This window comes from Topomyia yanbarensis, chromosome 2 (assembly GCF_030247195.1).
Source record: "Topomyia yanbarensis strain Yona2022 chromosome 2, ASM3024719v1, whole genome shotgun sequence".
In the NCBI taxonomy this organism is placed as follows: domain Eukaryota; kingdom Metazoa; phylum Arthropoda; class Insecta; order Diptera; family Culicidae; genus Topomyia; species Topomyia yanbarensis.
In genome coordinates, this window is record NC_080671.1 from 315,435,095 (window position 1) to 315,448,220 (window position 13,126).

A 13,126-nucleotide genomic window follows, 5' to 3' on the forward strand; every position below is an offset into this window, starting at 1 on the left:
TAAAAGTGCAAAATATACACTTCATTGCAAAGAAAACCGACGGAGAAGTACATTAGACTTGTTTTGTCGTGTTTTGAAATAACACCAGCAAGGCAGCGAGTGCAAAAGGGATAAACTCATTCGCTCATTCTCCGGCGGTTTTACTTATCCGGAGAAATAATGCGTTGTATTTATCCGGAGAAGTTGTGTGAGTGTCAATAACTTTTCGTGTGAAAATGTGAGTTTTTATTGTCGGAGTGGTAAATTATCCGGACTCATTTACTCGTGTATCACTATATCGATTGGAGATGCGGTATGAAAGATGAATATCTCGACAAACATGCCACTATGCTGGCGTTTGAGATAGGAAAATATCTACATACATCGAACGGTTACTACTAATAAGACTAAATCTAGTAATGGTAATAGCTAACACATTAAAAACCTCTCTCTACCGCATTGATGTAAAACTGTACAATATTTGTCTTTCAGTATATGGTAAGTACAATATGCGTTGGGCATAACATGCAAAACGAATAGAAGATGGAGGAGGCCAGGTATCGATTTTCGCTACACGATACACAAATGTTTACGTATTTGATATCAGTTTGGACGCGGATGTGCGTGGACAGCTATAGAATAAAAACAATCAGATTAAAAAGCCTATACCAAGTACTACGAAACCGTGGTGACTCGGACGCAAGTTAGGTTTACCCATGACAACTTCATTCATTGAAGCAAAGATTTCATCAAGTTTATATAGCAGAATAAAATGTTGATCGAGTTTGGCCAGTTTCCAGTGTGAATCTAAAATATCAAAAAAGTGCAAGCATTCACTCTCTTACCCCCGGACCCGGAAGCCATCACCACCGAAAAAAGAGTTCCTTGGACTGATACAGCAACATGATAAGTTAATCCTAACGTCCATTATATGCAACGTATATCTGCCTAATGGGGTACTCCCATTGGTTGGTTAGTTTTATTATAAAGGTTTGACACTGTATGGGTTGCTTTAGTAATAAACAATCGAACAAATGATCACAACAAGCATGTCGCAAATAGCTTTTGTCACTAGAATGAACATATACCATTCTGATAAATGATGAGATCATTCCAACGTTCAAACTCACGTGCTCAATCACACTTAGTACGGTCGTCGCGAACAGGTCGTTGCCCACATTACGTAATGTTGATGAAACACATTTCCGAAAAATTAAACAACTCATACCGTCACTATTACCGCTATTATTGACGCACCGTTATTCGAAGGGAAAGTTTTTCAGTAGCAAATCGCAAATGATTTCATGGTCAGGCGAAAGGGGATGTCTTTCGCAAATGTATAAATGGCAATAATTGAAATTAATTACTACTAATTTAAGAGTAACAATAACAACAATAAAGATGAATATGTTTCGTAGCAGGTGGAGTATTTAGTATAAATGGAACTATGTTACTATTATAATATACCTAACAATAACTAGATATGCTTATGCGGCATTGACATTCATCCACTCTCACGATTTGGCTTAGTGGATCACTCCTTTAAGTCATGACACTAGCCTTATCTGCTCATAATGTTTGTTGCTAACTTATAGGTATACCCGTCAGTGATGAACGATATTCTGCAGATATCGTATATGCATGCAACTACGTTTAAAGGCCATTAAAACGAAATGTTGTTGTTATGACTAATGCAACATAAAACTGTTGATATGGTAAGTCAGCAATATAAATAATTAGAATCCAGTACCGTATCTAATTTTCACCGACAACAGCTTTAAGTATTATCATACCACCCAGTGATTGGCAATGCAAAAAAGATTACTTTTGCTGCTGAAGCAGCAGTTTTTCTTCGATCAAGTTGAGCATCGTATCGAAGCAAAGTAGGATAGGTCTAGCATTTTCCAACAGGGCTGCAAATCGAAATTGGAATAGTTTATGTTTATATTAATAGCCAATAGCTTTTGAACTGACTTTCGAGCTATTATGCCAAAACTCCCGATCGCTCAGTCTCAAACTATGCCAATATAGAATCAGCAAGCTTCTTTAGCCTGGCAGAGCGCTGCTCTTAACGGTACTTGAAAATTTTGACAAAAATTTGTTTACAGATTTCAGCTATTTGGCGACTGTCCTGATACCATGCGCATATGTCTAAAAAATTTTACTGTAACTTTATTCACAAGAAAGAACAAAGCAGCGTCTTCTTTGGAAGACAGTAAACGATTAAGTTGTTCTTGAACGCAACACACCAAGTCGTAAAGTAAATTAGTGCGGCATAAAGTACAATGTTCATTATGGAATCTGGTAATTTATCTAGAGATCTTTTCACAATAATTCAGCATATGATTTTGAATGTTAGACTTATAAAAACCTAAAGTATATAGTGTGCTACCTAGAAACCTTTCAAGAAAAAAGACCATTGCGGATATTTTCTGTTTGATTCGGAACTCTCTCACTACGTGGCGCTAATAATGAATTTGGATTATCAATTGATTCTGACTGTCCATAAAATTTAGTTCGTGTGGATAGCAAGCTGTTTGGTTCGGAATTCTACCATTGCGTGGCTCTTGTGTACATCGGAATTCATGAATTTATTAACATGACCCTGACCACCTAACCACTTTGAATATTCGCGTCTCCAGCGAAGATTCTTAGTTGGTCAATTCAATGATGTGAAGACGAGGATCTATTTAGTTCTAAACTGTCATTAAGTCGCAGTATTAAGTAGTGCATTTTTAACTAGTTGAAGTTCGACTGTTTAACAATCGTGTCTTCAGCTAAGTTATCCATCGGGTCATGGCCATGCAAATGGTAATTATTTTGATATGGAATGCTTTTGACAATGTGTCCTTCCGGTCTATTCTGGAAGCGACGCGCGGTCATGGGATATCTGTATTTGCGGTTGTCTTCAGGGTGGCGTTCTCTCACCTTTGTTATGGAACTTGGTTGCTGATGGCTTGTTGAAGAAACTAAATGAGCTTGGATTTCCAACCTACGGGTTTGCTGACGATTACCAAATACTAATCACTGGACTTTGCATCGGAACAATCTTTGACTTAATGCAACAAGCATTAAGGGCTGTCGAACAGTGGTGTCGACAAGTTAAATTATCAGTTAACCCAAGCAAAACTTCAATGGTTCTTTTCACGAAAAAGCGAATAACAACCGGGGTTAGTCCCTTTTAGTTCTTTGATTCTGAGCTACTGTGTGCAGATCAAGTCAAATATGTTGGAGTTATATTGGATTTCAAACTGAATTGGTCTGATCACATTGAGTTCAGAGTCAAGAAAGCGTACATGGCCTTCGGGCAGTGCAGTCGAGATTTTGGAAAGACCTGGAGTCTCAAACCTAAATACATCTATTCGATTTACCCGACAATTGTACGTCCAATACTGTCATACCTTGTGTGGTGGCAGAGGGGAGAGGTGATGACAATCCAGTCAAAGCTAAACCATCTGCAAAGAATAGCGTTCATGGCGTGGACTGGTGCTTTAACCACAACTCCGACAGCTGCTCTTGAGGCACTTCTAAATATCAAACCATTACACCTCAAACAAGAAGCACTATCATGTGCATACAGACTGCTGGTTACTGGGCTTTGGAACAGTAACCATGTCAATCTTGCTACCAGTCATACGCGATTGTGGTCACAAATGGTTACATGGGGGTGAAGATATTCTTGCTCCCAGCGATATTACAATCACATGTATTTTTCCTTACAGGACATTCCATGTGAAGATTCCCTCTCGAGAGAAGTGGTTGTCTGGCTATATGGAAAGACAACAACAAACGCAAGTAATCTGTTACACTGATGGTTCTCTGATGGACGGACGTGCTGGTGCTGGTGCCAACTGTCGTGAAATGAGATTGGAACAATCTCACTCACTAGGTAGATACTGTACTGTATTCCAAGCAGAAATCTTTGCGATTATGTGCCGTGTACAATCGGCCCTTCAACTGAGTTTGTCCGGCAAAGTTACATATAAACTTCTGCTCCGATAGTCAGGCAATCAAGGCGCTTAGCTCAGATAAATCACGGTCTAGGCTAGTGATCGCGTGCCGAACCCAAATCGAAGAACTAAGCATTGTCAACACTATCTACCTTGTATGGGTACCCCGACATTCTGGTATTACTGGAAATGAATGCGCTAACGAATTGGCCAGGGCAGGTTCAGCGATTAACTTAGTTGGTTCTGAGCCCTCCTTCTCTTTTCCATCCGCTCAGGAAATGATGAAAACACACGGCAAGGCACAAATCCCCGACTACATACGTGGAACGTGCCATTTAAGTTAATACATTCTGATTCCTGATTGGTTCGGAATTCTACCATTGCGTGGCTCTTGTGTACATCGGAATTCATGAATTTATTAACATGACCCTGACCACCTAACCACTTAGAATATTCGCGTCTCCAGCGAAAATTCTTAGTTGGTCAATTCAATGCTGTGATGCCGAGGGTCTATTTGATTCTAAACTGTCCTTATGTCGCAATATTAAGTAGAGCATTTTAACTAGTTGAAGTTCGACTGTCCAACAATCGTGTCTTCAGCTAAGTTATCCATCGGGTCATGACCATGCAAATGGCAATTATTTTGATGTGACATTATATCATTTCGTGGTGAAGCAAAGTTATTACCTAGCAGTTGTATCACTGTATATAGGCGTACTAGCACAAGTGACCAAATAGGTCTTTTCTGAGGTGTTTTGGTTAGTTTCATTAATTTGTAACAATTTAATTTTTCAAAATAGGCAAGACACGCGATAAAAACGCTATCAGCTGTTTAGTCGCAGGTACGCATATGTGCGTACTGTCCCCTTTAGGTATATTAAATTAATATCACTACTATTAATAACTGGAAAATGTAGTGGAATAGATCTGATATCACTTTTATTTCTCAAGTTGAATGTGAAGGTTAACCCTAAATTTATTGTAACGAATTGATAAATTGTTTTCCACGCGGCGTATTTATGATTTAGTTTTCTCGGAATATATTACAGCAACGGTTCTCAACCTTTTTCGTACTACGGACCCCTTAGAAATTGCCCTGGGTTGCTGCGGACCCTCACGGATAAACATCGATTTTGTATGCTATCAATATGCTATTTTCAGTTTGTTAGGAAACAAGACTTGAAATTCCAATCTGCACTCGGAAAATATATTTTTCTTCGCGGACCACCAGCAATGACTTCGCGGCCCTCTAGGGGTCCGCGGACCCCAGGTTGAGAATCACTGTACTACAATATTGATCACTGCCTTGCATACCCTTGACATACGATTGATAAGCGGTCAATTTTTTCTTCATTTATATTTGTCAGGCATTCTTTTAGAAACTGCCTGAAATGCATATAGTCAAATTTTTCCCACTTCACAATCCAATGCATCCCAAAGAAGCTCGATGGGATTTAGAGGTGGATAGATCATATTGACCAACATTCCCTGCAGCACAAGATAATTTATGTAGCCCCTGATAGGAGAGATTTTTGAAACACTGGGTGTTACAAAATTCATCATTTAACTTGTACAATAGCACTCCGTGGTGGCAGAGTTGCTATGTTATAAATTTTTCCGGAGTAACGAACTTTCTATATAGTTAGAATAACTTGATTGAAAAAGTTCAAATTCATTATTACACACATACACTAGCGCCACGTGGAAACAGCGTACCGAACTAAAATTATTGTCATCTGCACGGACATGTATTATTGAACAACTTTGCTGAAGACACAGCCAAACCAAGTTTCGATTTCATTCATTCTCATCAGCTTTATCAGAGCTCCTTTTCTTGAAGATGAAATAGTGTTCATTGTTTTGGAACTAGCGTCAATCCGGTGCTAACTTAGTTCTGGCATTAAGTTAGTGTCGGATTCTGATGAAACCGAAACGCAAATTTCAAAACTAATTTACAATCACCTTTTGCCATTTCGTCTCTTTTGAGATTACAGTCCATAAAAAGATGACATTATGAGAAACATAACTCAATATTCTATTGGTGCGCATTATAACAATTTAATTCAATACCTTCAACCGTCGATTAAACAAAACGTCAATCGAAATCAATCATAATTTTGTAGTATCCAACATTGTATTTAACGATGAACTAATTGAAGTCAACGACAGCTTAATTCCAATTGTTTGTGTACAGGCTGAAACGGTAGTGTAACGGCATATGCGGTTGCATCCAGGATGAAACAAACGGTACAAAAGGAGACAAGCGTTTCACACATTAACTCAAGTAAGCCTTTTAAATGTTGTTCGAAGGCTCAATCGTTCGTTGAACATGACTGAGGCTGACAGCATAAAAAAAACAACACTGGTTAACAAAAACTCAGTTCGCCCAAATATTAACTAGACGAAATAAAAAAATTAAACTACTTTTTTGGTTGAAATTGAGATGAATTGGTATTCCGTGTATACACACTTTAAAAAAATACACTCATAAATTGAATATATAGCTGCTACATTCCTCTAAAATATTCTGAAAAATATTAAACACAATGTGTCCATGGCACAATGAATATGTAAATAACACCCAATGTGTTCGAAATTTTCATTTGTTTTATGAGTAGCTATAAATTTACTAAAGACATTAAGCCTCGATTGTCATTAGTTTAGAAAATCAATTAAATATTTCTCACGCATTCATATATCAAAAACTTATTTATAAAAGTAGAAACCTGATGTAAGGTCAAAACAAAATATAGGGGGAACTGGGCAAATTCGGATCTAGTAAGGGTTTATGAGCTATAGAACTGAAACGTGTCAACCGAATCACAAATAAATATTTTTTCCTAAAAGCCTGATCAATTGCGCACATTTTTTTTCCTAAGGCGACTTTTTCCGATCTTTTACCGTATTGTGTATAAAAGGTTCTGCGAAAAAGTACATGAAAGGTCCGAATTACCCCAACCCTGTGCCAATTCGGACCACCCATTTCTTTTCGATTCCTTGTAATATAAATGAATTCATATTTTGGCCTAAGTAACAGTTGATAGTCTCGCCCAAAACAGGGTATAAATAAAAGATATTATCCAGCAGATCCAAAATCACGATAATGCACTTCATTTAATTAATTGTTGTTGCAAACAAAAATCTTGCTTTTCTTACACATTTTTCAAAAAAGCGCTCCGAAGCAACATTCGCTCCTAGCATACGCACACGAAAGCTGGGAACCGCAAAATTTTGCGAGACAGAACAGAGCTACATGACAGCCATGAAAATGATATATACGCTTTTCATAATATTACCATAGCTGAGAAACGGCTAGGGGTCCGAATTGCCCCACTTACACCTATGGAAAAAATTAAAAAAATTGGAAATTTAACAATACAATAAATTTTAAATAAAAAAAATAAATTTAAAAAACAAAATTTAAGCTAATAGCCTTTTTGGTACCTTTCATGGTTAAGGGCCACATTACGAAATTGGAGATACATCGAACAACGACCCATTTCATTGTTAAATATTAGATTTAAATATTTTGAAGTGGATATTTTCACACAAAAAATTCATGATCCGATATTTTTGCTGTACAACTAGCGGTTAACAAACAATACTTTTTTTTTTAAATAGGCTCTTTATTTTAAATATTCTTGGGTCAAAATCATCCGATTGGTTGTGGAATATATTGAGATTCATAACACTAGCACAACTACATATCAATGGCATTCACAAGAAGGCGAAAATTCTGAAAGGAATAGTAGTGCCATGTCATCTAGTCACTGTTGTGCTATTTCATGACAAGCACTTTTTGAGAAAAACAAAATTTCAAAGAATTTTTAAATTTTGGGATCTTGATCTATCTTGAAAATTATCAATAGTAGAAATATTTCGGAGAAAACAATCGATGTTTCTATCATCTATTCCTAATAAATGTCTGATTCATGCCGAAGATCGATTTACTATATTGAGATTTTGTTCAAAATATAAACAAAATCGCCCTCACACGTGTCATACACTTATGACGACAAAATATGTATGACGTGGCAGAATTAGGAGAATATTTTGTATCAGTTAACTCTTCCCCTGTTCCAACGGGTGGTCCATTTCTTATCGATTCTTTGCAATAGAAATGAATTCCTATTTTGGCCTCGTTCCTTTTCACCTAGATTCGAATTGTGAAATGAAAAGTTCTCTTTGATATACAAAACATTGTAGTAAATATCCAATAAAAAGTAAGAGCTGGGCCAAATTACCTAAAAATAGGTTATGAGATATAACGTCGAAATCTGTCAACCGATTTGCGAAAACTTATGTTTTCCTAACAGCTCGACCAACTGCGCAAACTTTCCTCTTAAACGGTCTTTCGCGATCGCGTATCGGATCGTATATACGGCAAAAAGTCAGAATTGGACCAACCCATATTCTATTATTCACAGACCGATAAAACTAAAACAGTTGATAGCCTCGCCCAAAACAAGATATTAAATAAAATGTGTTATCCGACGGATCCAAAATCACGATAATGCACTTGATTTAATTAATTGATGTTGCCAACAAAAATCTTGTATTTCGGCCTACATGCACACGAAAACTAAGAACCACAAAATTTTGTCACATAGACCAGAACTACGTGACAACCACGAAAATGATTTATGCGCTTTTCAAAATATTACCATAACTGAGAATCAGTTAGGGGGTTCGAATTGGCCAGCGGTCCGAATTGGCTCACTTCCCCTATAGATTAGTTAAACTAGATTAATGGGAATGGATACAACAAAACTCATCACAGTATATATTGGAAATCTTGAATCATTTTTGGACTTTTTTACTGAGCAGCTTTTTGTTGTGTATTAAGCGTACATAGTGTATGGTAAATTCGCGTAACACCAAAAATAACTATGGCAGTGTTCAAAAAATAATCAGAACCACCTCATAAATCATGTAGCTTCCGAACGCAGATACAAATCTTTACGTTTACCTTTGTGACTAATAATAGCTTTAATTGCTATAGACAGCGCACTTTCAAATTAAATATAAGTACTAAACCCGGGTACATCCGCAAGGTGTATGGCAATCGCGCACATTAAAAAAGAGCCGGTAGGTATCCATCCAACACATGCCGGGTATGAGTGTCAAGCCAACAAATATTGCAAAATAGCACACTCCGCCGTCTTATGAATGTACAATCATCAATCGGCGAGAAAGAAAATCACGGCCAGGGCAGAAGTTGTTTCCCGCTGGTGTAGCATCCTTGTTCAACGGTCTCGCTTTTCATCCAAAGTTACTACATATGTGGGTGCAAAGATGTAAATACTCCCAATGGATAACGTGAAATACTGTGGGGAAATGACTCGCCATGAGGCCATGGTGTCCTTCTACACGAAATAACGACCTCATGCCAGTAGATTGCCACCAGTCCATGGCAAAATAATTGAGAAAAACTCTCATTATTTGGACATGAAAAGAAACACGACTGGAGATTATCCCGGAAATTAACACAAGGAAATAGGAAATCATTCCACACATGAGTCGATCACCTTTGGAACTTACAAGAAGCCAGAGTAGGGAAGTACCTATAATGTTTCCATACCAAAAACATTATTAACATACACCTTACACGAAACGTAATGAACATTTTTAAGAATGTTGCTCAAAGCCCTCGGCGAATGCAACAAATTGCTGAATAAGTGTCTGTCCGGGAAAGCTAAATTGCAGAAGTAAGCATCTCAAATTGCATAGCTTCATAAGTAAAACGGGTTGTTTTTTGTCGAGAAACGAGTGAATCATATCAACTAAAAAGGCAAGCTTGGCACTTGATGGCTTGATGTTTTGTCAAACTGTCAGACGCAATCACCAGTTTTATAAATAATGGTACCACTTAGTCCGAAAGTTCATCTATATGATGATGATGATGGTCCCACCTCATACCCCCACAAAGGTGTGAGCTGAACGATTTATCTAAAAGATAATTAATATTTTGATCCATAACAAAACCAGTTAACAAAAAGAGGGACTGGTTCAATTTGCAGACATAGCTTTCCTTCAAAAGAACGTAACCAGATACATTTCGAATATTCTGCCAACAACCAGGGTCCATCAAGAAAATTTCCATTCCGGGAAGATACTTGATAGAATCGGGAATTGAACCCAATAGCTTCCATTTCCGATAATTCTCTGTAAGACTCCTCCCGCCTGACCAAGACATCGGTACTACCACCTGCTAAGGTGAGCAGTGACGAGCCTAGTGGCAGTGCAGATTCTGGTCGAGTTATATCATCCACATCAGACCCCTTTATTGAAAGTTTCCTACCATTAACCCAAGGCAATCAAGGGATACTCCTATCCGAGAACATCCTTGATTGATCAGGAATTTAGTGATTAATCTATCACTACAATCAATTTTTATTTCAAATTAGATCAGAAAATTTAGAAGTATGCTTTACATAGGTTGTTAATTAGTGCTATCATACATCTTCACCTCAAACGTTGACGATGAAAAATTGCATATAAAAACTACACTTACATTCCTTCGCACTGGGAGATCCCAGAAATAGACGATTCAACCAATTACACAACTCTTCCGTACTGAAGAATTATCGCAAACAGTGCATATATGTTTCACTTTTTACGCGTCTTTCGTGGCTTGTTTCAAACACTGTATGTTTTGCTTCGGAAAATGCAATAATAAAAAGCAGGTATAAAACCCAATATCTATCACAGTTGACCACAATTTTAAAACAAATCGATGATAATATCACAATTGCCGGCGTTCGGGAAAAATATAGTATAGTTAGGTAACAACTGTGAACTCGCGTGACTACCTCGTGCAAAACTTCAACTTGAAATTCATCCAAACTGAGGCAAAAAAAAAGTTTGGTTACTATCTCTCTCGTGTATTGCGCGCGCGACTTGGTCAGTCAACTTCATTCAACTGAATTTTTCGAGCACCGCATTTTGCAATTTATTTCAGATTTTCCTGACGCCGTTGTATTGGTAAGTCGAGCAGAATTTCAATATATTGCGGTAGAGTCGTGCCGGCAAACCTAACACGTTGGCGTATGTGTGTACACACATGTCTATCTCCAACACGCAGTACCTATAGCTAGTGCTGGTGTTGTTCACTGTTTTCGCGCTGTCTCGCCGGGCATACAGCGCCACGATCGAACGAGGGGCTGGATGATGAAATGGTGCTACGTTAGACCGTGTTATCGTTAACCGTTGAGGGACGTCAAGGTTTGGTGTAACTTGGAGTATTTCAGAATTAGTCTGAATGTAAATCAATTTAAATTTCTACCTGGGCGCCAGGTCCTGTTTATTATTTTTGCGGTAATTTTAATTTTCTCGTTGTTATATTCGTTTGAATTGTTTTTAATCTAACATAAGGTAAAGTGTCAAAAACATAACGGTGGTGAAATAGTATACACTTTAGGCTGTTTATTCGAATGTATCTTACATCTAATGAGTTTTCTTTTAGCCACAAAACAATGCTGTGCTAGAGTCTTAAAAGAGTTGATAATAATAAGTTATAATGGAGGTCAATTTTATTTGATTTAGAATAATTAAACAGTTCTTGTTTAAACCATAGCTATATACGCCAGCCTGACAGCAAAATCCGATAAGAAATGTTGGGTGTTCGTTGAACAAACGTAGAGTAAACGAGTCTAATACGCCCTCTTAAGCAGAAATAGCTATATTTCAATGTTGGGCACTATGATCGCCGCAGGAACTAGTCTAATTTATTGCTATATTAAACAGAAATTTTTTTTTTGTTAAAGGCATGGGAAGCAAAAATATTATTACACATTTTTCAAAGATGCTCAAGTTCTAGTTTCTTTGCTCACTCAGGGCGGAATGCCCCCAGTTACAGTGTAATATGCCCCACAACAAAAGGATAGTATGTCTCACAGTAATCGGTGAGTATGCCCTACAACAATAGGGTTATACTGACCATAATCGCATGTCAGTCCCACGTTCTATAGGATTCCTTATCTACATGGGACTGACTTCTGATTATAGGCAGTTTCTTAATCGAATTATTGAAACTTTTATCATGCTTAAAAAAGGTCATACATTGTATGAAACCTTGGTTTACCTAAAGAAAATCAGTATTACTATTATTTAATGTTAATAATTGGCTCAAAAGTACCATCCAGAACTTAGTGGGGCGTGATGAGCTGTTGTGAATGCATGAATAATTCTACACGTACACATATTTTCAAACCATTTCAAAAACTTAGATATGAATTTATGTATTCTAATAAGTTGCTCGAAATAATTCTACCAAATCCAACTTTTCCCAATTAGCTGAAATGATTATAGAAAAATTGTGCGAACTTACAACGAAATTGCTGTTTTGAAACTTTTACGTATATTGTTGTTTTGCGGAATATTAAAAATGTCAAACTAACTTAGTACATTGATTTCAAGAAATTATACTGTTATCAGTCATTTATTAGGAGTTCCACGAAGATACGTCCGAAAATCTTTAAAATCCGGACCGACCATCTTAGATTCCAATGAAACTTTACACATTTCACCGGCATGGAAGACTAAACATTTTCCACAATCAGTAAGATTATTTTGAATTGTTCGATTACTGTATTTTATACAGCAAAACTTTCTGAGAACGAGTGACAGGGAATGAATATTTATGTACGAAAAAATATACACTGAAAAAATTTTGTGTCATTTTTCATAAAAACCAAAATTTATGTTAAAAATTCAAATTGCAAAAAACCCATTTTTTTCTAATTTTTTATATTTTGTCAACAAAAACTTAAAAAAAAAGGAATTTTGAATGTGATTGTAAGATAGAGAACTTATCGGTAAACAATAATTTCTAACAATAATTTTATACATGTTTATAAATTCCATACTGGTTGATATACAAAACTGTAATTTTATAACTGAATATAATTCTAAGTATTCGAGATATTTGGAATTTTGTTCCAGCAAAAATAGTTAATTTGTGTAATTATGACCTTTCTAAAAGTTATCCGCGTTACTCCATCACAAAATGTCAAAAATCTCATGTTTATCGTTTTACAGACGAAACAGAAACTTTTTCAGCGTATTTGGATCATGGAGAAGCTTTCAATAAAAAAGTTTTCCTATCAACAACTTTTGACATATTTTTATAATTCATACTATTTGCTGTCAAAAATACAATTTTATTTTTGAATATTTTAAATCAAAATGCTAATAAC

General features: G+C 36.6%; 1 protein-coding gene across 2 annotated transcripts in view; it reads right to left on the reverse strand.

Moving 5' to 3' along the window:
- Positions 1-13,126, reverse strand: part of LOC131683647 (sodium-dependent phosphate transporter 2) — a 110,573-nt gene that overhangs the window by 48,241 nt on the left and 49,206 nt on the right. The window contains exon 1 of one of the 2 annotated variants that reach the window (XM_058965799.1): positions 10,444-10,855. The exons of the other annotated variant lie outside the window; for it this stretch is intronic. The gene's annotated coding sequence lies outside the window, so the exon portion shown is untranslated. Of the gene's footprint in view, positions 1-10,443; positions 10,856-13,126 lie in introns of those variants that run through there. 2 annotated transcript variants of the gene reach the window in all.